General features: G+C 41.0%; 1 long non-coding RNA gene across 2 annotated transcripts in view; it reads right to left on the minus strand.

Moving 5' to 3' along the window:
• LOC141497957 (uncharacterized) overlaps positions 1 to 27,100 on the minus strand; it is a 187,740-nt gene that overhangs the window by 7,128 nt on the left and 153,512 nt on the right. For both annotated transcript variants that reach the window (XR_012471498.1, XR_012471497.1), the window contains exon 4: positions 13,341 to 13,456. This is a non-coding gene — a long non-coding RNA (uncharacterized LOC141497957). The remainder of the gene's footprint in view (positions 1 to 13,340; positions 13,457 to 27,100) is intronic.

Raw genomic sequence — 27,100 nt, forward strand, 5'->3', positions numbered from 1 at the left:
AAATTACTGGAATAATTAAGGGGAGAGGTAACAAGGGTTCAAAATACTAGTCTATAGCAATATTCCCATCTGTGCTTCACACACACACACACACACACACACACACACACACACACACACGCGCGCACACAAAGACACACAAATACTGCTTTCAAAGGGTCAGAAAGAATCCTCATGTCTAGGATCTCCCAAGAGCTACATAGATAAAGGGAAGTGAAGTAGAACCATGAACTTGGACCATGAGTGTGAGGAAAGGTAGAAAGAGGAAGGCACTGGATAAGGGAAGAGATCACCAGCTCTACTCTTCTGTGCTTATCAATATACCCTAGAGATTAAGAGAAGCAACCAAGGGAACCTGACCAGCTTCAATAAGCCTGCCACCTCCTAGTCTGTAAAATAATCAGCTCTTCTCAACCTTTACTGTCTCATGGACCCCTTTGGCAATCTGGTGAGGTTGATGGAGCCTTTCTCAGAATCATGTTGTTTTGTTTTTATTGTTGTGGTTTTAATAATTTAAAGAAGCACTAAATTTCAATTAAAGGTTAGTGAAAATAAAGATACAACTTTTTTCCTTCATCTATCCATTCATCTTTTGATCCATCCATCCATCTATCCATTCGATTTCTCTTTTTCTTTCTCCCTCACTCTGTCTCTGTCTCTTTCTCTGTCTCTCTCTGTCTCTGTCTCTCTCTGTCTTTCTGTCTCTGTCTGTCTGTCTGTCTGTCTGTCTGTCTCTCTCTCTCTCTCTCTCTCACTGCATGGAGAAAAGCTTGGTTAGTCAGTCTCAGGAAGTCCTGGATTCAAATCCTGCCTATGAAACATATTTGATTTTGGACATCACTTAATTTCTTAGCGTCCTGAACAACTCTCTAAATATATTTGTTCCCAACCATGAGACTATTTGCAATGATCAATGCAATCAGTCAACAAACATTTATTAAGAGTCTACCATGTCTCAAATTGTGCTAACGACTGAAAATACAAAGAAAGGGGGGAGATTAGTACCTACTCTGGAAGACCTCACATTCACATGGGAAGCAACTCATAAATAGTGTAAATGGAGGCCATCTCAAAGGGATACCAGTAGTGGGGAGCACCAGAAAATCTCTCTTACAAAAGTTGTATTTGAGATGATCCTTGAAGGAGGCCAGGCAAGCCAGGAAGGAGAGGGGAGGAAAGAGCAGTCCAGGGATGGAGATCCATAAAAAGACTCAGAATCAAGGCTGCAGGATAGTGTTAAGGAACTTCAAGAATGGCTGAATTGTAGAGAGAAGAACTTTCCTAAACTGGGGGGTCTTCATACCAATGCAATCTCATGCCCCATCTTTAAGATTCAAAAAGAATGATTATGCTTTTATGTCAATGATCTCCATCAGAAATAAAAATATTGCCACCTTCCTGCCCTGGCTGGTCCTGGTTTTGCCACTAACTCATCATGTGAACGTGAGTCCAGTCACGGCCCCTCTCTGGACCTCAGAGGCCTCATTTGCTATATGACCTTGACCTAGATGGTCTCTCAAGGTCCTTTTCAGCTCTTGGATTCTGTGACAAAGATGATAACCAAGGAAGGAAGATAGAGCCACCCTACCCCATAAGGAGGTCATCACACCATCCCTCTTTGAAACTCTTGTTTTCTCAAAAGGGGCAGGGACTCATTACTCCCAGTTCTCCATATCTGCCAGTTTTTTATCTCTCTTCAAGGCCCTCCTAGATGGGGGCCTGGCCTCCAGCCAGCTCCTGCGCCCCTCCTGCCCTCTCTGTGGATCATTTATTCTAAGATATCGGCTATAAATATCCACTCAGTGACAAGCTTGCTCTGCCAGCATCCTCTCCTGTCCCCACTTCCCATCCTTATTCATCCTCCCCCCACCTGCCTCTAGCCTTAAAAACAGATGCCAGGCTGCAATCAGACTGCAATTTGAGCTGCCTGAGGCATGCCGGGCACATTGACTGGCGGAGCACCATTTGGGAGCCAGCAACCGACTGCCCTGGCATTTCCCCAAGATTGCGATTGCGAGTTAATGGGACATCAATTGGTTGTTAAAAAACACTAATTGACATTAAATAGGTGATGTTATCAGATAACTTACTGGAGGCACCCATTCTTTTCTTTCTTTTTTTTCCACTGCCACCATTATTTTTAAATGCTTTCTTTGCAATGACCTTGGACAAGTCAATCAATCAATCATCAATCCATAAACATTGATTAAACACCAATATATATTAGGGATTGTGCAGAGCATTGTAAGTCTCTAGCCTCAGTCTTCATCTGTACAATGGGTATAAGTGAGATCCCTTCTCACTAAGCCAGTGACCTGAACCTTCAGGAAAGTCCTCTTCTGATGACCTTGGGGTTGATTAGGGGCAAGGGATAAATGGACTAGCCTCGATGTCTCTGAAAGCCCTTTACAGTTCTGAGATCCTGTGATTCTTTTTTTTGGGGGGGGGCAAGGCAATGGGGTTAAGTGACTTGTCCAAGGCCACACAGCTAGGTAATTATTACATATCTGAGGTCACATTTGAACTCAGGTCCTCCTGACTCCAGGGCCAGTGCTCTATCCACCATGCCACTGAGATACCTGGATTCTTAAAGACTTTACTGGTATAGTACAAGATGTATCAGGTCTTGCCAAGCTTGAGCAGTCTTGGGTTCAGGCCTGGTGATGGAGACTGAATGCAAACTTGTCTGTTATCTGAGAACTATATTGACTCACTTCAGAGGAAGAAGATGATGAGGAAGAAGATAGAATTTTGCAATGCTTTGAGGTTTGCAAAGCACTTTATGTTTTAACTCATTTGATCATCACAGCTCTCCTGGGAGATAGGTACTACTATTAATATTATTATCATTTTATAGATAAGGAAACTGAGGCAAACAGAAGTTATGTAACTTAGTAGGGTCACACAGCTAATAAGTGTTTGAGGTCACAATCTACTGCTTTCTGCCTAACTGGATCTTAGAGTTCATCTTTTCTACCCTCATTCTTTTTGTATTTATTTAAGGTAATGGGGCTGAGTGACTTGCCCAAGGTCACAGCTAAGTAATTTTTCAGTGTCTGAGGTCAGATTTGAACTCAGGTCCTCCTGACTCCAGGGCTGGTGCTCTATCCACTGTACCACCTAGCTGCCCCCTCATTCATTTTTAAAATAAGGGAACTAAGAAACAGAATCTTAAGTGACTTGCCCAAGATCATAGGGATATGAAAAGAACCCCCAAAGTCATCTAATCCATAACAGCCCCCTTATTTTCAGATAAAGAAACTGAGTCATAGAGATGTAAAGTGTATTGCCCATAGGCAGTAAGAATAGAGGCAGAATTTGAACCTAGATCATAGAACTAGAAAAAGAATGACCAAAATTCATACATGTGGTGCTAACATATAAACATGTGAACAGATATATATGCTCACCTATACACATGCACATACATACAGAAACACAAATGACTTATCCATAGACTTTGTTTCCCCCAAGTTGGAGAGGCAAACCTGAATCCTAAAGAACAAAGAACTAATGTTTTAGACAGCTCATTTAGGTAGGATTTTAAGTTCTGAATGATGTACAAACTGCCTTCTCTCTCAGCTAAGGTACACTGTGGCTATATGTATTCAGGAGAAGGCTCTTAATTCCGGAGTTAATCACTTCATATGGAACCTGCAGCTGAAGTCTACATGACAAGTCTGCTGTTGAACAGGTATTAGGTTAAATGGTCACTGTTTTATGGACTTCTCATATCTCTGCCAAATACAGCCATAAATTCAGCTACTATTGGTACTTGCGGACCAGCTTCCTACTGTCTACTTGGCTTTCCATTGGGAGTCAGCTTTTAAAGTGCAGTTGGGAAGAGACAGAGAGAGGGAATGGAGGAGGAGTGTGAGAAGAAAATAAAGAGGAAGAAAACAGAAGAGAGATAAGAAAGAGAAGAAACAAAAAGATGAGACAGAGCAGACAGAAAAGAGAGAAGAGGAAAAGAGACAGAAAGAGGAGAGAGAGAGAAGATAGAAAAAACAGAGAAGAGACTCTGAGTGTGTGTATTTGTACATGTGTGAGAGAGGCAGAGACAGAGACAGAGAGAGAGAAGGTAAGAGAGAGAGAGAAAGAGAAGAGTTAGGGAGAGGAGAGAGGGGGTTAAAGAGAAAAAAGAGAGGAGAGACAGTTGAGAAAGGGGAGAGGAGAGGAGACACAAAGATAGTCAGAGAGGGACAGAGAGAGAAACAGATAATCAAAGACAGACAGAGAGACAGAGGGAAACAGAGAGAGACAAAGAAAGTCAGAGACAGAGAGATAGAGTGAGACAGAGATAGAGACAAAGATAGAGACAGAGACAGAGACAGACTCCTCTGGTGTTGAGGCCTACTCTGGACTTCCACACAGCAAGATTAAGAGACAACCTGAGGCAGCCTCCCATGGGCTCTCAGGCTGCCTGGTGCTACTGCCACCCCATCAGCAGACGGGGAGGAAGGGCGCCTGGGTAGGCGGAAGGCCCTAATGGAGGGGGTGGGTGGGAATAGCTTGAAGGAATACAGGAGCTGACTGGTCCAACACTTTAATGAGGGTCCTCAACACACTTAGGTCAGCTTGTTAGAAGGGATGAGCTGGCACCGGGAGGACGTGGGGAGCCACAGATGGAGACAGGGAAATGGCTCTTTGGGGGCCCTGGCGGTGCCTATGTAAGCCCCAAGGGGGCCTGGGTGGCCAGGCTTCTCCTGCCCTTCTTCCCTCTTAAAACCCATTACCTACCTTTGATTTCGGAGCTGGGAGTTGGGGAGATGGGAAGATGGGAGGGGGCATCAGGAGGAAGAAAGAGAGTGTCTCAGCTCATTGGCTTCTGGCTTCATCAGCACAGGTCTGGTCCTGGGGATCAATGCCTCTGCCTATGGGTTTTTCCTCCCCTTAACCAGAATGTGGGCGCCAGGCTCACAACAGACCCTCAAGAGCTGTCAATCGAAGATCATGAAATATTCATCAGGTTGAATCTCCTTCGGGGAGCTGCCTAGACCCCGAAATGGGACTAAACAGCCTTCATGAACTTGTAAAGGATGGATTGAGAGTTGTTAGAGGGATAGAGAAAACAGACAGGAAGGAGGTGTCAGGAGCTAGAAACACCAAAGAAAAATACTTAGACGATCCACTTAGGAAGAAAATACTGCTATTAATAATACTAATTAATATTTACATTTAGAGAGGGCAGTTTGATATAATGGATAGGGCACTGAGCTCACTGTCATGAAAATCTGGGTTCAAATCTCTCCTTAAACACTTAGCTTGCCACATGACTCTGGGTAATCCATTTAACCTTCCTATGCCTCAGTTTCCTCATATGTAAGATTGATGGGCCCTAAGGTCCCTTCCAGCTCAAAATAGATGTGCCTATTTCTATGACCCTATAAACTTTGAGATTTGGAAAACCCTTCCCATATCATCTCAAATAATGGTCATTCACAGCTGTAAGTTCTGGATGAGGAAATTGAGGCAAAGCACAATTAAGTGATTTATCCAGAATCACACAACTTTGTTAGTGTAGGAGACAGAATTTGAATGCATTTCTTCTGCCTGTCAGTTCAACACTCCTTCCACAACACCTACTTATTTTTTCCAAGCTGCCTTTTCTAAGTCAAACCAATTAGAGGCTCCAGACACTATGCTAAGTTCTGGGGCATCCAAAAAAAAAAAGGCAAAAAAAAGAATCAGTCTCTGCTCTCAAGGATTTCGTGGTTTAATTGAGGGAGACAATATTCAAACAACTATTAGAAAATGAGTTAGAGGCAGAATAAACTGGAGGTAACCTAGTTTTTATCCCAAGCACATAGCAGGTTTTCTTGAGCAAGTATATGGTGAAAACATCTTCCCTGAGAATCAAGTATTCAAAAACCATCACAGGATTCATACTAGCAGAAACTTAGCATGTAATGACTCTGTAAATGCCTTCATTAGAATTGTGGGTGGAAAAACAGATTGGATTTGAAATCAGAAGACCAGGTTTGAATTCCAACTCTGAAATTTTCTCCCTCTGTGACCTTGAGGAGCTAAGTGTCCTCCTTCCTCATCTGCAAATTGAGGGGCTTGGACATTCAGATCCCTCCAGATCTCAAGCTCTGATATTGCTCAATATAGGCAATCAGAGGATTCTGGTTTGTTTTGCTTTTTTCCATACTAATATTTATCAAGAAATTTTCTCAGCTCTATAATAACAATATCAATTTCTGCATCATTTTACAGTTTACAATATCCTTTACTTACAAGAACTCTGTGGTAGACATTATTCTCTATCTTGCAGATAAAGAAACAAGCTAATATTTCTATAGCACCTACTATGTCCCAAGAAATGCTAAACACTTTATATTTATCATCTTACTGATACGCCAGCCCAAGGGAGTAGCACTATTATTGTTCCCACTTTGCAGATAAGGAAACTGAGACAAAGGCTAAATGACTTACCCAAGGTCCTTAAAGCTGAATTTGAAGAATAATAAATAAAATTTATAGTCTTTATCATGTGTCAGACATAGTTCTAAGCACTTTACAATGATCTGATTTGACCCTCAAAACAACCCTGGGAGGTAGGAACACTCATTATTTTCCTCATTTTAACAGATGCATTCCTCATTTTTTGCAGATGAAGAAACTAAGGTAAGCAGGGTGAGATGACTTGCCCAGGGTGTCATAACAAGTATGGCTGAATTTGAAATAAGGTCTTCCTGGCTACAGGACCAGAACTTCATCCACTGAGCCATTTAGCCACCCAAAAAAGTGCAATGATGCTTTAGGTTTGGAGATTTAGTGAGGAAGAGTTCTTAGAGGTCACAGATCCATTTTAGACATGAGTAAAATGAGGCCCAGAGAGTTTAAGCAACTTACTCAAGGTTACACAGATTGAAAATGACTGAGTATGGATCTTGTGACCCCAAACCATTTATTCTTCCCACCGCCTCCTATTGCAATAATCCATATTAGACATGGGATTTCTCAAAAATCTCCTAATTCTAAGTTCAAACTCAATGCTCATTTTTTCCTTTCTTAACAATTGGAATTATTTGCATCATTTCTAAAACAGGTTCTTTTTCCTACAAAAACTGATGTTGAAACATTATTTACTAATCCCCATTCGTTGTTGTCCTTCCTACTCCAAAAGAGCCAAAAATGACCTCATGATATCAGGATCAATATATAGTGTTCCTAGCTGCAGTTGGGGAGACCAATACAGGTTCAGAAGGCTCTTCTACAGACTGGGTACAAATAGCCCATTCTAACTCCCACCCTCCATATGGAAGGAAAACATTGAAAGGTCAAAGTGAATGAATAAAATATTCATCAGCCTGAATTAAAAGATGAGCTTGCAGGCCAGGTTGGAGGAAGATTCTATTCAAAGAATGTAGGATCAAGATGATTTCCCAAAGCTGGACCAGTCGCCAAACCCTCTGGCTTCTAGGAGGATTTGGGTCTTGACCCAACCCAACAGTCTGAGTAACTTCGGAGAGAATGATTGAAAGCTCAGGCTAGATTTAAAAGGGGACTGAGTTGAGCTTCATTTTGGATGTTCTTGGGAACGTCTTGGATCCTACATATATGACTAACACAGAAGGTGCTTAATAAATGTTTTTTGACTGGCTGATAGAAACCAAGGCTAAATAGATTTAGATAAACAAACTGTTGACTTTCCCTTTCCTTTTCTTCCATACACTTCCCTCATAATCCTAGTCATGCATGGTTACAAAGCCTTGTACACACACACACACACACACACACACACACACACACACACTCAGTTGGTGTTATTTTACCTGCTTAGGGGAATTCACTGCATGGCAAAGACCAATGGAATTTTCAGGAAGGGTATCCATGATGCTCAGCCAACAAGTCCCTCACCTGGAGCATGGACACAAGTCACATTTTTTCAGTTCCATTCCATTAAGTGCCTTCTATATACAGAATACTGGGCTAGCTTCTGGGGAAGATGGATAACTACCACAGAATATAGGTGTGGTATCTTGGAGAGAGGGTATCAGACTAGAAAAGAGACCTGGGTTCAAATTCTAGCATCCCTAAGAAGGTGACTCACTTGACTGAGTCTCAGTTTCCTCATCATTCAGCCAGGATAATGATATTTGCATGGCCTGTCTTATAGGGTTATTAGGTATGGTGGTGTTTTTATTACTCTTTCTGTCTCGGAATTTGGTCTCGTTTCTCTCATTCTAATATTCACCATCAGAACAACCTCTTTTTTTGTTGTTTTCCTTAACCTTTGAAATCAGTTGATAATGCAATGCCATAAAGGGTTGGAGCTACATTGAAGAAGACTTGAGTTCAAATCCAGCCTCTGAGAATATCTAGCTGCATGACCCTGGGCAAGTCACAAAGGAAAAAAACAAATCAAAAACATAAAGAAAGAAACAATAACAACAAAACCTCTTCCTGCCTCAGTTTCTTCATTTGTAAAATGAGGATAATAAAAGAGTACTTACCACTCGAGGTTATTGTGAAACAAAACTGAATGAATTTATGTAGAAGAGGGTTTTCCAGATTTTAAAGTGCTATGTAGATGCTGGGCATCATTATGGCCTCTTATGGTCGCTAGCATTTCTCTTTTTCCAGCTAACACCAACCAGTCATTCGATTATTAAATAACTCAGAGGTTCAATCACAACAGTAGCAAGTATATAGCGGCCTCTGTGAGAGGGCCTGTGTTAGCAACTGATGATTTGTTATTGTTCAGTCTATTTTCAGTCATAAATGACTCTTCATGACCCCATTTGGGGTTTTCTTGGCAAAGATACCAGAATAATTCGCCAGTTCCTTCTCCAGCTCATTTTACAGATGAGGAAACTGAGGCAAGCAAATTTAAATGATTTGTCCAGAGTCACATAGCCAGGAAGTGTCTGAGGGCAGATTGGAATTATGGAGGAAGAGTCTTCCTGGCTGCAAACCACTCTCATCACTATGCCACTTAGCCATCCTACTGTAAATGCTAGCCATTATTGTTAGTTACTATGCCCTTTTTCATCACTCTTTTCCAGAAAATATCAGTCATTCAACACCTACTTCTGTGAGAGACTCTGTGGCAGAAGTTAATTAGAGAAATACGTAAATTCCAATAATATTGATTATCAACCTGTCACTTTAAGGTTTGTAATGCACTTTCCATAATTCAGTTAATTCATTTAATACTCACAATAACCCTCTGTGAAGTAGGTTCTATTATTATCCCAACTTTCCATGTACATAAACTGAGGGAGGTAGAAATTAAATGACTCTCCAAAGGTTCTACAACTCAGGCCTTCCTAACTAAAATCCCAGCATTCTTTATCTATGAATTTCCTAGTCTTGCCATCAGAGAGCTTCTCTTCTAAGGAGGGATGCAACACGTTCTCACAAAAGTTCATATATTGCATTTTCTCACTTATAAAATCAGGATATTGAAGCACAGTCTTTTGATTTCATTTAATGGACATATATTAAATGCATACAATCCTCCTCCAGGGCTGAGTCTCTCTCAGTTCTCAGATTTTTTTCAGTTAAGTTTACCAATCCAATTGGTGAGCAGAGATGGAGGGAAGAGCACTGGATTTGACCAAGATGGACTCAGATACTGCCTCTGAATACCACTTGTATTACCCAAGGAAAGATTTTTTTGAAACATCTCTCAGTCTCAGTTTCTCCATCTGTAAAATGGGAGGGTTAGACTAAAGTTCTCTCAACAAGCATTAGGCACTCACTGGGTACCAAACCCTATGTTAAGTGATACAAAGAAAGACAGAAATATTCCCTACCTTCAAGGACCTCACATTCTGACGGGGGAGGCAACATCTAAATAACCAGGTAAATAACTTGGCAGTCAGAGGGTCAGGTGGAAAGAGCACCAGGCTGGACCTCAAAGTATCTGAGTTAGAATCTAGTCACCCCAGATACTTACTATCCGCATAACCTTGTACAAGTCACTTAACTACTGCCTGCCTCAGTTTCCTCATCTGTAAAGTAAACAAGATCTACCTCCCAGGGTTGTTTTAAGGTTCAAATAAGATAATATTTATAGTCTTTCATGAACTTTATAGCACTTTATAGTATAAAAACTAGCTAGGTATAACCTTTAGGTAGGTAGAGAGATACCCATATATTATTCACATATAATATATATGTATATGCATATTATCACATGGATGTAATACATTTTTGTGTGTATACATATAACCTTGGGACTTGCTGACTAGTTATATTATATTTATCTGTAGGAGAAGACTTCACTTTATGGTATACTGTTAAAGGAGTTTTCAGGTATGATATTTATGGTGATCATCATCTAGCATGTTCTGAATATTTGGACAAGAGCTCATGCCACAGTTTTTCAGAGTAGGTAGAAGACTATTAAAAGGGATGTCACTAACAACTGGGGGAATGGAGAAAAACACCCTAAACACTCTTCCAAAAAATCTAAAGAGATGGGCCAAGGCAAGGAGAGTGAAATTTCCAAACACGGGGCCATCTGATGCCAGAGTCCCTTTTTTGCTCTTCATCTGGAATTCAGTCAAATGAAATAACCTTTTTTCCCCCCTATATTTTGGACAAAGCCATGCTTCAGGGCATTACCCAGTATGGACAGTAGCTAATCAGCATATCAGAGAATCTCTTCCACAAAATATAGAAAAGTGGTCATCCAGCCTTAGCTTGAAGACCCCTTCCTCTAATTCTCAAAAGTCAACTGTTAAATTCTTAGTGTAGACATTTACACTTCAAACATCACTAAAATGATATAAATCAGAGTTTAATTTATTGTTTTGGTGACCATCTAGATCTCGGAAAAATATAGAAAAAAATGCAGATTAAACTAAAGTATGCTATACAAGTTTTATTCTGAGAGTAAGTTGCTAAACATCTACCAACACACTTCTGGGAGACCTGTAACAGTGCCTTTCAAAGTAGCCCCTTCCATTTGGGAAAATATTTAATTGCTAGGCAGTATTCTTTTCCATCAAGACCAAAACTGCTTCTTTATAGCCCCATCTCCACCCCTTACCTATTGCTCCTCTTTGGAATCAGCTCTTTAGAAGCATGAACATGGCTATCAAGGCTTCCCTGAATCTTTCCTTCTCCATGGTCACCATTTCTAATTACTTCAGGGTCCTGCGATTTCAGTCTGTTGTCTCTGTGACTTGTGTTTCTTGATGTAGACATAAACTCTTGCTTATTCTTGCCAATGAGACTTGTATTCTTACCAATGGATGAATGTAATCATCAAATAATCTCCAAATGCATTTTTAGCCAATAACTCCATCATGGGATAGAGAATTCAATGAATCTCTCTCTCTCTCTCTCTCTCTCTCTCTCTCTCTCTCTCTCTCTGTCTGTCTGTCTCTCCCTGTCAACTATCTATTATCTATCTTTCTATCTACTCCTTCCTCCATTTTTCTCATTTCCATTCATCCATCCATACATCCATCCTTTCATCTATCCATCTATCATCTATCCATCCATCCATCTATCATCTATCCATACAACCATCCATCCATCCATTAATTCATCCATCCATCCAACCATCCATCTATCTATCCATTCATTTATCCATCCATCCATCTATGCATTCATCCATCCACCCATCCATTCCTCTGACTCTCCTATCTATCTATCTATGACTATTCTTCACTAGACATTGTGCTAAGCTCTGGAAATAGAGGTGAAGACAGAGAAGTTTTAATAGCTTCATTCAACTCCTACTTCTTGCAGACAAGAAAATCAAGACTCAAAGAGGCTAAATTACTTGTCAGAGGTTACTGTTAAGCAGCAGAGCTAGGTTCAAAGCCTCTGCCTTCAAACTGAGTCTCCTTCCCCATGTCACTGTACTGGTCTTTCTTGTTCAGAAAACTCTCAAGTGGTAGTTCTGAGTGACTTCTACTTTTTCATTGCCTGCCCATCTTCTGATAAATTTCTCATGCACCACATACACACATACATATGTGTATTTGTGCATGTGTATATCTGTTTATGTGTGTAGAAACATATGTCTATATGTATTGAGTAATTATGAACATATATTGCATAAATAACAGAGATACTTTCTATGCCCATGATAAACCACTAAATTTCTCTTTGCCTTGGTTTCTTCATCTGTAAGTTTTCAGGAAATCTAGGTGGCACAGTGGATGGAGTGACAGACCTAAGTCAGGAAGACTCATCTTCCTGAGTTCAATTCCAGACTCAGACACTGAGTAGCTGTGTGACCCTAAACAAATCACTTCATACGTTTACCTCAGTTTCCTTAAATGTAAAGTAAGCTGGAGAAGGAAATGGCAAATTTCTCCACTATCTCTGCCAAGAAAGCCCAAATGGGGTAACAGAGGACATTTTTTCCTACCTATTTCAGGAGATTGTATGAAGCTTAGACCTGGACTGCTTGGTCCTAGTGGGTCCAACAAGGAGGTTCTAGAGAGACAGAGATATTAGAATCATAGCTTTAGACATTGGGGGGGGGGGGTCTTTCAAGGATATCCAATCTAGCCTCAAATTTTACAGATTAGCTAACTGAGTCATAGGATGGAGAAATGGCTTTCTGAAGGTCATGCACTCAGCAAAATCAGAATTGAAACCAGGACCTCAGACCCCCCCCACACACACACACACAATGGCAAGAAGGAACCAGTGAGAGGCCTGGGCCTCTGCCTTAATCATCTCTTAGTGAAGTGAGTGAAATAAGCTCCCCAGTCTAGTCAAGACTTGGGAGCAGCAGGACGATCAACAGGGCTCTTACTGGCCATGGTGCCATTTGCCTAATGAGCCCAGAGACGCCAGTGCTGGGGCTGCAGTCGGTGTTAAATGAGCAGAGAGGGCCATCCGAAGTGGACTGACTCCAGTGGAAACTGCCTTAAGTGTCTGTTTATTAAATCACTTTGCCACTTGGAGCCTTCCCTGTGGCCACACTGGGACTGTCTGCGATGAGGCTGACTAGAAACCATCCCCTGGGAAGGAGGCTCAGGCCTCTGATCCTTAGAAAGTGCAATCAGAGAACGAAAGAGAAACAATGAGGCCCAAGCCAAATCTAATGCAACTTCCATGGCCCTTATTCATAGAAAGAGAGCTTGGAAGATGAAGATATCCAGGCTGGGAGAGCCCTTTAGAACCAAGAATGCCTGAACCTGATCGGGTCTTAGAAAAGTGGTCAGAGCTGGGAGGGACCCCAAAACAAGGGATGTAAGAGCTGAGAGAAGTCTTAGAACAAGAAATGTCAGGGCTGGGAAGGGCCTCTAATCACTCCATTTTTCTGAAGCAGAAATTTTAATTCATCCCTTAGATAGTGAGCACTAGGACTGATTATCGCCCACCCCACCCCCAGCCCTGCCCCTGTGGTTACCTACCCATTGAAGTCCTGAGGAGCAATATTCTTCCTCACCATCCTGAAGTCCATGTTTCCATAGCAGGTTTGATGAAGATTATCTCACAAGTGTTATTTCCTTTGATCATCACAACAATCCTAGAAAGTAGATTTTATTATTATCCCCATTTTAGAGATGAGGAAGGGTGTAGTGATAGGTCCAGGGTGAAACTGTTGGGAAGTATCTCAGGTTGGATTTGAACTCTGAGCTTCCTGATTCCAGGCCCAGCACAATAGTGCCCTCTAGTTTCCTCTTAAAGGACCCATGGGACCTTCTTTCTGCTATTGTTGAAGATAGCTCAGCTCAGTCCTGTAGCATAAACTTAGGGGGCTTGTAGGGGAAACCAAGGCTTTGAAATTAGAACCTGGAGCCTCCACTTTTGGACACATCTATCCTGCACTCAAAACGTATGTGGTATGGAAAAGACTTGAGGTACTATAAGATCTTAGATTTGGAAGAGACCTCAAGGGTCAATCAATTTGTATAATGGAGTGACCTAGAGTGATTTGGGGGCACAGTTAGGTGGCGGAGAGATAGAATGCTTGGCAGGAATTCAGGATAATTCATTTTCCTGAGTTCAAATCTGAGCTTAGACACTTAGACCTGGAAAAGTTACTTGCCTCAGTTCACTCATCTGTAAAATGAGCTGGAGAAGGAAATGGCAAACCACTCTCGTATCTTTGCCAAGAAAACTCTAAATGAGGTTGCAGAGTCAGACATGACTGGAAAATGACTGAACAACAATTATTGCATGGTGATTTTCCATTGTTTTGAAAATCTCAATGTGTAGGGGACAAAATGCTAAATATAAATTCTGGGTATTGCGTTTTAGGAAGCACAAGGTTATGCTAGAGAATATCCCAAGAAGGGCATTTGGTTTGATAAAAGACTTTTGGAACTCAGAATGAGTGGATTAGCCAGGAAATAAGAGTGGGAGTCCAGGACTAAAACATTTTCATTTAAAAGAGAAATTACACTATTTCTGCTAGGCCCCCAGGTAGGCAGAATAAGGAGAGAAAGTTTAGAAAGGCAAACCTCAGTTAGATAAGAGACCTTCCCTCCTATTAGAGCTGTCCAACAGGAGGATGGGTGACCCCCAGATAGCAACTTTCCTGGCACTGGACATACTCAAGCTGACCTTTTTTTGTTTTTTCAGCCCACTCTGCAGACTAATTTCACATTCTTTTCCCTCCCACCTGCAACATTCCAGACCAGTCACTCATCTGAGGCTCCCTGGACAGAGTATTCCCTCCCTCTGATCTTGGACACACTCTTCCATGCCTGGAATTCTCTCTCTCTCTCCTAAGTCTGGTCCTATGGAACTCTCTCCCAGCTTCCGTTCCAGTCAGGTCTAACTCGGAGGCACCTTTAATAGCCTTTCACTCTGCACTAATGAAATTACTTATTCTATATTGTGATAACGTTTGCATCAACTTGGTCTTGTAATTGTACCTGTAGAAGGCAAACTCCTGGAGCCCTGCTGCTAATCCGTTTTTTCTGGTCTTTTGTAACAAACTTGAAAAAATTCAATAAGCATGAACGTTTCCCCACACAAAGAATAGAAAAAAGAGAGTTGTGTATGAGTATTTATTACATGTAGCTATGGATTTGTGTGTCCGGGCATATAGTTCTGCCATGGTAAATTTGTCATAAATAGGGGGGAGCATGTGGAATATACTATATATGTGTATATATCTTGAAGAAAGGTTTTACTGATGCTCTCTTCTTTTTCCTCCCTCCTTCCTTTCCTTCCTTTTGTCCTTCCTTTCCTCCTTCCTTCCTTCTTTTCTTCCTTTCTTTTTTCTATCTCCATTATTATCTCCTCTTCCTCCCATGTGTCTGTCTGTCTGTCTGTCTGTCTCCCCACCACCACCCCTTTACCCAAATGGCTCTGGAGGAAAAGATGAAGCCAGTGACTTAGCACAGCCCCTCACTAAAATCCAATTCATGTGCTTGCCATAGCTTCACCTCCCTGATGTCATGGTCTTCTTCGAGAACAAAGGACAAATAAGAATAATTATGTCATTCCTGACCATCCCACCTTCGCAACCTCCCTCCTTTCTCCCTCCTTTCTTTCTTTCTTTCTTTCTTTCTTTCTTTCTTTCTTTCTTTCTTTCTTTCTTTCTTTCTTTCTTTCTTTCTTTCTTTCTTTCTTCCTTTCTTTCTTTCTTTCTTTCTTTCTTTCTTTCTTTCTTCCTTTCTTCCTTCCATCCTTAATTCCTTCTTTCTTTTTTCCTTCTTTCTTTTTCTTTCTTTCCTTTTCTTTCTTTTTTCCTTCCTTCCTTTCCTTTTTCATTTCCTTCTTTCCTTCCTTTTTTCTTTCTTTTTTCTTCCTCTCTTTCTTTTCATCCTCATCATTCCTATTCATTTAATTTCTCCTCCCATTTTAAAAAAACATTAATCCTCCCTTTTAAGAAATAAGAAAAAAGTCAAACAAATTTACAGACTGATCCAGTCTCTCTCTCTCTCACTCTCTCTCTCCATATATATATGTGTGTGTGTGTGTGTGTTTGTGTATGTGTGTTTATGATATATTCATATTCTATGAAAAGATATTCTAGATGTATATTTCTCTCTTTGTGTGTATATATGAATGTGAATGAAAGAGGAGACAACTAAGTAGCAAGTGACCTCAGTTCAAATCTGACTATTAACACTTTTGAGCTGTGTGATCCTGGACAAGTCACTTTAACCCTACTTGCCTCCCCCAAAAAACTAACACACACACACACACACACACACAGAGAGAGAGAGAGAGAGAGAGAGAGAGAGAGAGAGAGAGAGAGGAGAAAGACCTCAACTTGTAACCAAGAGGTAGGAAGCACATTTCCTTATCTGTCAGTCAGTCTTCTGGAATAAGCCAATCAGTAAACATTAAGCGACTATTGTTTGCCAAGGCACTGTGGTAAGCACCAGAAATGCAAATATGAGAGGGAAAGACAAATTCCTGACTTCAAAAATTTACATGCAGATTACAATATAATCCATTCACAGATTTTGGTAAGCATCTGCCCCCATGCTTACTGCCAGAGATCCAAACACCAAGACTGCAAGACCAATAATCCCTCCAAGGCTGGTAATTCCCTTGATTAAAGTTCTTAAATCCTTAAATTTCTTCCTCTAAGAGTGTCCCTAGTCACTGTCTCCTGGTTCTGCTCATTTGTCACTGCATCAAGTCATAGGAGTCTTCCTAGATATCTCTGAATTCATCCCTCTCACTATTAGGAAACAATAACAACCCACTATATCCAAAACCATGGTTAATTAGTTGACATTCATTTTTGTCTTTCTATCCTCACTGCCTAGAGAAGTTTCCAGCTTTATTGATGGCATTTGAAGGTGTTTAATAAATATTTATTGATTATTTATGGCATCTCTTTTTATGGTGGCTAAGAATTGGAAATGGAAAGGATGCCGATCAAATGAGGCTTGGCTAAATGAATTGTGGTATATGACTGTAATGGAATATTCTTGTGTTATAAGAAATGACAAGCAGGATGGTTTCAAAAAAACCTGGAAAGATTTCCATGAACTGATGCATATGGTAGTGTATAGAACCAGGAGAAAATTATACTCAGTAACTTCAATGTTGTTTGATGATGAACTGTGAATGCTATTCACAGCATCACAATGACCCAAGACAATCCCAAAGGACTAATAATGAACACACTATCTACCTCCAAAGAAAGAATTGCTATTGTCTGAATACAGACTTAAAGTATGCTCGTTTTCACTTTCTTTTCTTCCATTTTTTTCTTTTATTTGTGTCTTCTTGTGCAAAATGACTAGTATGGAATGTTTTCCATAATTGCACCACATATAACCTATATCTAATTGCTTACCATCTCAGGGAATTGGGAGGGTAAGGAGGGAGAGAAGGATAAAATTAGAACTCAAAATTTTAAATAAAAACGTATTTAACAATAAAAAATAAATCAAAAATCAATGAACTGTGATATCTCCCCCCTGCCCCTGGGGTCCTCTTCTCTCTTAAATCCCTACCAGATCCAGGAATCCATTGGAAGGTACCATGAGATCCTGGACATAAAGATTATTTCACTAGATTACTTTTGCCAATTTCCCACATTCTTATTTTGAATGGAACTACCTTGGTTTGGGTTTGTCTTTTCTTGTAAGTAAAGACCTAGAGTTTGGGGTGGTGTTGGCGGATGTGCTCAGGTTAAAGTAAAAGAGGGGGTGTCCTCAAAGGAAAACAAGTTTGCAGTAAATCAATAATTTTTCCTTAAGAGGCCAGCAGAACAAGTCAAGGATCCTTCTCTCACCAGCTCATAGAATGGGCAGGATAGAGGGGGAGGAGGGGCAGGATTGGAGTAGGGGGGGGAGTCCTGGGAGTGTCATGACCTCCCAAAGAAACCCAGCAGGAAACCAATGACAGCAATCACTACCCTACCCCCTCAGTGGCCTCAAATTAGCCAACCTCCCCTGACCTAGGCAGGGCCAGAGGTGACCATCCAAGGGCTACAGGGCAGCCAGTGAAGGAAGTATTGGAGCGCCCTATTTCCTCTGCACCCGTCTGCCTCGAGGGCCTGGCGGAGAACTGGAGAGTCTCCAGCTGGGGTGGCAAACACCTGAACACTCTTGGCTAACAGAGGTTTGCTTATTGGGAATATCTGCAAACTGTTAGTGAGTCCAGGACCAGTGAGGGAAGGAGGATGGAGACAGGCAGCAGGGAGGAAGCGCCTGTTACTGAGGCCCATTGAACAATCAGCAAGGGTGAGGGGTGATCCCCCAGTGGAGGGGAGCCACGTGCTCATGAAGCCGGACCTCTGGAGATTCTGGTGGTCTCCAGGAAGGAGAGGCCCCTGGAGCTAGGAAGTCTCTACTCATAAGACAAAACAGCTTGTCTGTTAAATGTGGGGGGCCAAGGGAACAATTTGGCTGTCTCTGTGGGAGGGAGAAAGGGGAGCAAGGGGGCACCTTGGGGAGAGGGGGAGATCTGGGAAGCAGACTTGACTATTTGCTGTGGTTCAGTCACCAACTAGAAACTTGTACTTAGAATGCCAGAGCTGGGAGGGCCTTTAGAAAAGGGGAAATTCAGAGCTGAGTGGGTCCTTAGAATAGAGAATGCCAGAGCAAGGGGGCATTAGAAGAGAGGATGTCAGGGTCAGCAGGGACCTTAGAACAGGGAGGGAATGGCAGAGCAGGGAAGGGCATAAGAAGAGGGACTATCAGAGCTGGGAGAGGCCTTAGCACAGACAATGTCAGAGTTCACTGTATCCTTAGAACAAGGAATGTCAGAGCAGGGAAGGATTTTAGAAAAGAGAATGTCAAAGCTGGCAGGAACCTTAGAGCAGGAAGAGTTTTTTTTAAATATTATTTATTTAAGGCAATAGGGTTAAATGACTAGCCCAAGGTCACACAACTAGGCAATTGCTAAGTGTCTGAGGCAGATTTGAACTCAGGTCCTCCTGACTCCAGAGCTGGCTGCCCCCAAGGGAGGGTCTTTAGAACAGAGAAGGTCTTTAGAACAAAGAATAACAGAGCAAGGAGGGGAATTAGAAGAGTGGGGAGAGGCCTTTAGAGCTTGGAATGTCAGAGAAGGGAAGGGCCTTAAGAGGATTTCAAAGCAGAGGGACCTTAGAACTAGGAAGATCAGGACCAGAGGGACTTTAGAACAGGAAAGATCAGAGTTGGGATTTCCCTAAGAAAAGAGAATGCCAGAGCTGGAAGGGACCTTAGAACAGGGAAGGTCAAAATGAGGAAGGACCATATCTAGTTCAAAGATTCTCAAGCTCCAATCTGAGAACTTTTCTCAGCATTTAAAAACTGTGTTTCAATCATCTTGATATCTTTCGGTAATTGTCTGTATTTTTGTTTATGTATTTACAAACAAGATTCCGAGAAGGGGTGCATCATTCACCAGACTACCCAAGAGGACCCACAGAGGAAGGAATGGGTTCGAATCCCTACCAGAAGTCAAGGCTCATTTGCTTCAAGACACCACCAAGAAGCCACATAGGCATCCCTAGGTCTCCCAGTTGGGACAGACCAGGGACTAGAAGCAGGTTTTCCTCCTCTCAAGCCAAGGTTTTTCACAAGATGCCTTCAGGGTTCTTTCCAGGGCTCCTAATTCTTTGTCTGGGGTCATATCCATCTAAGCACAAATATCTAGTTAGAGGAACACTGGACTGACTTCTTCCAAATAAAGAGGTTTTTCAGAGATGGCCCAGACCAAGCCTTTTTTTTTTTTAACAGAAACCAAGAGGAAAGCAGTGACCACAATCCATTCTAACTTCCAGATTCGTCTTCTAACATTTCTAAGAAGTGAATGATCGTGAGATCTTGGCTCTAAAGCTAGAAGTGGGCTTCTAGTGTCCAGATCTTGCCATCTCATTCTATAGATGAGGAAACAATGAATAAGAGGATCTATGTGACTCTTCCACAACTGCACAGCTAATAAGTGGCTGGGTCAGGATTAGAACCCGGGTCTTCCTGGCTCCTAATCCGAAGTCTCTAATCCAATGAGACATGGACTGGCACTATATAGCAATGGCTTAATAAATGTGTGTTAACTGACACACAATGCATTATATTATACAACAGACAATTTGAAGGACTAGATATTAAATGGGATGAGTGCCTTTGGAACCATCTCTTAGTAACACCAGACCCTCCAATCCTCAAAGGATAGGATAAAAAAAAAAAATTTACCTTTTGGAAGATAAAATTAGCAGTAGCTCACATTGGTAAAAAAAAAAAAAAATCTTCAGATTTACAAATCAACCAATCAATTGTCATTTATTCTCCTCCCAAACCCTGTGATGCTTCCATTGAGGAAAGAAAGACAGAAATAGCCTGTGACCTTGAGGAATTTGAATTCCTTCAGGAAAGACACAGAGAAAAATGAATGCAAAATAAATACAGGATACATTTTTTGAGAATAGAGCAGGGATGGAGATTGGTTTCATAAAGAAGGTAGTGTGTGAGTTGAATTTTAAAGAAAGTAGGGTTCTAAAAAATACCATTGACCTAGTAAACAGCCTGAGCCAAGGTACACAGGTGAGAGATTATCTCTTTCATGAAATAATGAAATTCACAACCCATTACAGAATATTATCCTAATCATTCACATAAGGAAAACCAAGTAGATATAGTTACTCAGCCAAAAGAACTTATAATGTACCTGAGTACAAAGGCATCTGAGTATAAAATGAAAGCCCCCCCCCTTCAAAAACAAATGCAATATACATACATACATATATATATATATATATATATATGTATGTATGTATAATTGAGCTCACAGTCATGGAGTTGAATGCAAAGTTCATTAAATTAGGGTATCAGTGGCTAAAATTTTGCCAGAAACTACAACTAAGATCATGAACTGGTCCCACAATCCAACAGGAAGAAAAGCCAGATGAAGATTCTGCTTGGACAACTGTGCCCAGCTGTTCTCTGATGGAATGGCCTACATTCAGAACCAACATCTCTCATTGAAGCTATATAGTTGTAAATTAAAGAACACCACCGTGCTCTTCAAAGAATCCAACTTGCCAGTGATATACGGGGGCAATGAAGAGTTTGGAGATCAAGAGACTATGGCATTTTACCAAGGAATAATGATTCATTTGTGAGAAGTTACATAAAACCGAGGTCAGACATCAAGGACATACATGACTTGTAAGGCAAGATGGCCAGTCATGTAGCAAGAATGTGACATTGCAGAAAGACAGATGGATCATTTCAAACAGTGATAGTCATCAAAAATAAATAAATGGATGAACAGATAAATAAATAACCAAATAAATAAACAACTAAGGGAAGTCCTCCAGTGTGTTGGAGAATTTTCTATGCAGGGTTTATTGAAGCATATGAACAAAAATAAGGAGAAAGTGTTACATGATGATCATGGAATCAATAGAGTCTGGATTCAAACCCTGCTTTAGAAGTAGCAGGGGGGCAGTTAGGTGGTGCAGTGGATAGAGCACCGGCCCTGGAGTCAGGAGGATCTGAGTTCAAATCTGGCCTCAGACACTTAATAATTTCCTAGCTGTGTGGCCTTGGGCAAGCCACTTAACCCCATCTGCCTTGCAAAAACCTAAAAAAAAAAAAAAGTAGTAGTAGGAAGAACCTAAACAAGTCATTTGTTTATATGGACATTAGTTTCCTTTTTTACAAAACAGACTCAATAACTTCTAAAGAGATCAGCTAGGTATCTCAGGAGATAGAGTGTCAGAGCTGGAGTCAGGAAGACTCAACTTCCTGAGTTCAAATCTGATCTTATACTCTTACTAGTTGGGTGTCACTGAATAAATCACTTCACCCGGTTTATCTCAGTTTCGTCATCTGTAAAATGAACTGGAGAAAGAAATGGTAAAACCATTCCAGTATCTTTGCCAAGAAACCCTCAAATGGGATCACAGAAAGTCAGACAAGACTGAAAATTACTGATAAAACCTCAATATCCCTTCTGGCTCCAAATCTATCAGTGTATGGTCCTGGGGTTATGATCTTCCTTGATGGAAGGAGTACACAAATCAACAAAGTCAAAGTTTCATCAAAACTTCAGGCCAGAATAGAAATATTGCTAGACCTGCAGGGGAGTCTTGAATTCAGATCCCACCTCTGATAGCTACTAGCTTCCTAAGGGTAGACAAATCACTCAACCTCTCTGAGCCTCAGTTTCCTGATCTGGGAAATGGGAATAATAACACCTGTAATCCATACTTCACAAAGATATTGTGAAGACTAAATGAAATAATATAAACATAATGCATTCTGTAAGCCTCAAAGCCACAGTGCAAATGTCAGCTGATTTCTTTTAAAAATGTTGAACCAGAGGAACGATTAGAAAGAATGGCAGTCATGAACCAGGTACCCATGTGGCCATGCTGCCACCTCGTGGTGAGGGTGTCTCTGAAGGTCTAAAATAAGGATGAATGAGTATCTTCTACCCTGACCCTCTCCCTTGAATAATGCTGGAAGGCAAATAGCTCTAGAGAGAAGATGAAAGTTCAGTTATCAAAAGTATCAAGATGGCCTCTGGAGTAGCTCTCTAATGAGGAACAAAGATCAGCAAAATGATAAGGGGCATTAGGGTGGCCCTTCTACTATGAAATTGCTAGGCGATATGATAGTGAAGGCAAGAGGTAGAAAGAGAGTTGAACATGGAGAGCTGCTCTTCTTTTGATCAGCCATGTAGTTGTAGATAAATCATCAAAAAATCTAAGTATGAGAAGTTTTGAGATATTTGTAGTGCTCGGTACAGGACCTGGTACATCATAGGTCTTAACTAATAATTAATTCCTTTTTCTTCCCTCATCGGTAAAATGAAAGATTTGAATCTGATAGCATGAGTCAGCAGAGCTGAGTTCAAATCTCCCCTCCTATGCTTGCTGTCTTAGTGGTCTTCAGCAAATTGCTTAAGCTCCCTGGGCCTCAATATTCTCACCTGTAAAATGAAGACATTGGACCAGATGGTCTGATATATAACTCTGACCGCATTACTTTATGTTTTAGTGCCTAAGGCACCTCCATAGGACCATAAGGAGAGAAACTCATCAGTAAAGAGAGTCTCTTCATCGGAGACTTCCCCATAGTCAGGAAATCAGATCTGTGGCCCCTCTCTGTAGGAATTCTCTGTACCTCAGTTTCTTCCTCTGTAAAATAAGTTGATTGAGCTAAATGACTTCAGAAGATGTTTCTAGCTATAGAGCGATGATCCTGGGCTGTATGGCTATGACTGATGATATTGGGGAATCATGATAATTGTCTTCTGGTTTTAGAAAGAGTCTTATGAGAAGGAAGGAGTCATGTTCTATGTGGCCTCAAAAGACAAAGAGGTTAATTAAGGCTGCTTGTCAGAAAGAACTACCTCATGATGAGAGGGAATCCTTGGGAAGTCGTGGGCTCTCCCTCACTGGGGATCTTTAAGCAAAGATTGGGCAAACAGTTGTGGACTACACCAAAAGATCACACTCAGATCCTTTCCAACTCATGAATTCTGGGAGTTCCCTTTAGGCAAGAAAGATAGAAATAATATTATCGCCGTCTTCCAAGGGAGAAAAGGGAGACATTTGTTCAGATCCACCCACCTAGTAAGTGCTAGGCCTTAGATTTCAACTCAAATCTCTTCTAATTCCAAGGTCAAGCCTCTTCTTACAACACCGTATTGCTTGATTTGAAAGGCGGTGTCTGATTGGCTCAAACAGCAGAGGTGAGGGATGGATTACTACCTCTTATATTATTCTTTGAGAGCACTCTAGATCTAGAAAACAAGAGTTTCTGAGAAATTTGGCATGAGACCTAAGTGATTGATCCCTTGAACAGCTGGTAACTACTGGCATCATTTCTGATGTGAATATGAAACAATAGTCAGGGCCAAAGACCCTCTGGATGGGTAGAGGCTTCTTGAACTACTTTCTAATCCCCTGAAGGGACTAGCAGAGATCCTCCCATCCAGGATCTGGTCTACAGATAAGATCAGGCCTTCCAGTAACCCCAGAGAGATAAGCATCTCTTTGACTGGTAAACATTTTCAGAGAAAACAGTTGCACAATCTTTTCTAGGTTATCATTAAAAAATGCTAGAAAGTTCAGGAAGAAGAAAAGTCCAAGAGAATGGAGAAGAAAGGATAGGAACTGAGAGGGAAAATAGCAATTTCTCTTAAGGAACCTGGAGGTCATCGGCTCTGTCCTCCTTTTGCAGAAAAGGAAACTAGAGCCAGACCTGTCCAGAGTCACATGAATTGTAGATTATAGAGCCAAGATTCAAATCTTGTTCTACTGGACTCATGGGATAATGGATGGATGCAAAATTAATCACTTTTTGTTACTGTTCAGTTGTGTCTGACTCTTTGTGACCGTCATTGGAATTTTCTTGGCAAAGATACTGGAGTGGTTTACCAATTCCTTCTCCAGCTCATTTTATCAATGGGGAAACTGAGGCAAATAAGGTTAAGTAATTTGGCCCAAGGTCACCCAGCTAGAAAATTATCTGAGGCTGGGTGTGAATTCACAAAAATGGGTTTTCCTGACTCCAGGTCAGTCTTACAGATAAGAGACAGAACTATATTAGAGAGGATATGGATGGGGTTAGATAGATGACATACGGTATGGAGGATAGATCCATAGTTCTGGCATTGGTAAGACAAGGGTTCTTAGCCAAGCAAATGCTGCCTTAGATACTTATGGGATAAGTATCTGTCCCAAGTACCAGCCTCAGATAAGATACTTAGTTGGTTTTACCCCTCCTGAACTCCCAAGTTCAAATGGGGCTTGGGGTGGGGGGGTGCACCCAGGGGGAATGGGCACTTGACTCCTATCTTTGATGTTTATTAAACATGGGACTGTAGGTAATTTACTCACTGAATCTCAGTTTGGGTCTCTGTAAAATGGAGTTAATAAAGTCAAATAGCATCTACTTTGTAGGACTACTAGGAGGATCTAATGAGACAATTCATGGAAAGGACTTTGAAAGCCTTAAAAACTACAAAAATGTTGGCTATTGTTGGTCAGTAAGGATCAGAACCAGGATTCCAATCCAGATCTCTGATTCATTCTAGTGATTTTATTCATTCTATGATGCCACACAAAGGGCTAGGCCTAGAATGCAAATGATAAGTAAGTTGAAGTCAGGGTCTATTCTGCTTATGTATCTTCAGAGGATCTGCTATATAATAGACAATTATTGCTAGCTGAGTTAAATTACATGGAATTAAATTGCCTGTGAGTTTGCTTCAATGCTAACCAATGTAATGCTAGGAAAAACCATTTCACCTCATCTGGGTCTCACCTTCCACATCTGTAATACGAGAGGGTATCACTAGTTGATTTCTAAGGTCAATTCCAGCTCTGGGATCTTTAATCTTAAATTACTTTACTCCTATCAGATTCAGTTTCATCATATGTAAAAAGAGAAGGCGAGATAGCCTCTAAACTCTGGCTTTAAATCTGTGATCTGGAGTCATTTTCCCCCCTCTCTCTCTAACCTCAGTTTCCTCATCTGCAAAATGATAATTAAATGTCAGGGTCTCAGATCCAATACACTTTCTCCTGGACCAAGGAATTCAGTCTTGGATGATTCCTTAGAGACAATGGGAAAGTTGAGCTACACAGGGGTGGGGTCAGTGACTTCCCCAAAGTCATACTGCTAGTAAGCAGCAGAATCAGAATCAGGATTGAAATCCTTGTCCTACTGGAAACAAAGAGGATGTCCATCCAGTAGAGAACAGTTAAATAAAATATATTACAGGATTTAATGGATAAGGAATGACAAAATGGCCCCAAATGCTGGTGCATGGCTATGATCCTTGTTATTCTGATGGCTGCAGGATTTCAGAAGGGATAAATTCAATCAATCATCTTATCTGAGTCAGACACTAATATGGCAGGTGTCCAGGGATGTGGTGAAAAATAAATGGCTGCCTAAAGACGAATGGACCAACCCAGGTCAGGTGCAGATCAGCAGTAAAAGGGTCTCTTTGAATTTCCTGGGCAAGTCACCTAACCTGGTTTGCCTCAGTTTCCTCATATGTCAAATAAACTGGAGAAAGAAGTGGCCTAAGCCTCTGCCAAGGAAACCCCAAATGATTTTTGGGGTCCCAAAGAGTCAGAAACAAATGAAACAACTCAACAAAGATTCTAGAAACTCTAGATATGGCACCTTTCTACACCATTATTATCATCATGGTCATAACTATTATTTATATAGTGCCTATAATGTACAAGCATTGTGCTAAGGACTTCATAAGTATCTCATTTGTTCTCTACAACTTTTGAAGTAGATTTTCCCCATTTTACAAATGAGGAAACTGAGTCAGACAAATCCATCTTCCTGACAAAAAAAATCCAAGACTTTATGCACTATACTGCAAAATTGTCTCAAGTACAATGAAATATGTTTTGATTGGATCTGGACAGAAGTAGGGGTGTGTTGGGGCAGGAGGAGGTCACAGAACCTGAATCAGAATCCTGCCTTTAATATTTATCATTCATATAGGAAACTCACTCCCTGAGCTTCAGTTTTGTAAACTACAAGCTGTAAAATGGAGCTAATAAAGCCAAATGGCATCTGCTTTGCAGAACTGTTGGGAGGATCTAATGAGACAATACATGGAAAGGGCTTTGAAAGCCTTAAAAATTATAGAAATATTGGTTATTATTGGTCAGTAAGTATCAGAACCAGGATTCCAGGCCAGATCTCAGACTTACTCCAGGGTTTCTATTCATTATAGGAAGCCACACAAAGGATTTGACCCAAAATATAAAGTCATTTCTGTCTTTGTACCCTCATAGTAGCTGTTATACAGTAGACATCTAATTATTGCTGGTGGCATTAAATTGCATTGAACTAGATTGATTCTGAATCCTCTTTCCTCACTGCTTTGAGACCCTGGGATTCCTTACAATCTCTTTCATGATCACTTTGACCCATATGTTGTTGCTGTTATATGTCCTTTGTTCCCAAAGAGGACCGTGAAATCGGGAAAGTGATGTTGCACCTTGTAAGTGTATTGGATAAGTGAGGCAGGGCTGTGCAAAGTCACCAGTCTCACTCTCCTCCAGAGTCATCTGGGGCCAGGGACAAGATAGAACTGGAAAGAAAGATCAGGTCCAGGGTGTGAAGCATCAAAGGACACTTGTTTAGTGGATAGAGAATAATCTTAGAGCTCAAAGACCCAGGTTCAAACCCTGATTAAGCATGCCATTGGGAGATGGACCCCAATACCTCAATATGATGTAGATGTAGAATGAACTGCAGAGATTATCTAATGGAAT

This window comes from Macrotis lagotis, chromosome X, assembly GCF_037893015.1.
Source record: "Macrotis lagotis isolate mMagLag1 chromosome X, bilby.v1.9.chrom.fasta, whole genome shotgun sequence".
In the NCBI taxonomy this organism is placed as follows: domain Eukaryota; kingdom Metazoa; phylum Chordata; class Mammalia; order Peramelemorphia; family Peramelidae; genus Macrotis; species Macrotis lagotis.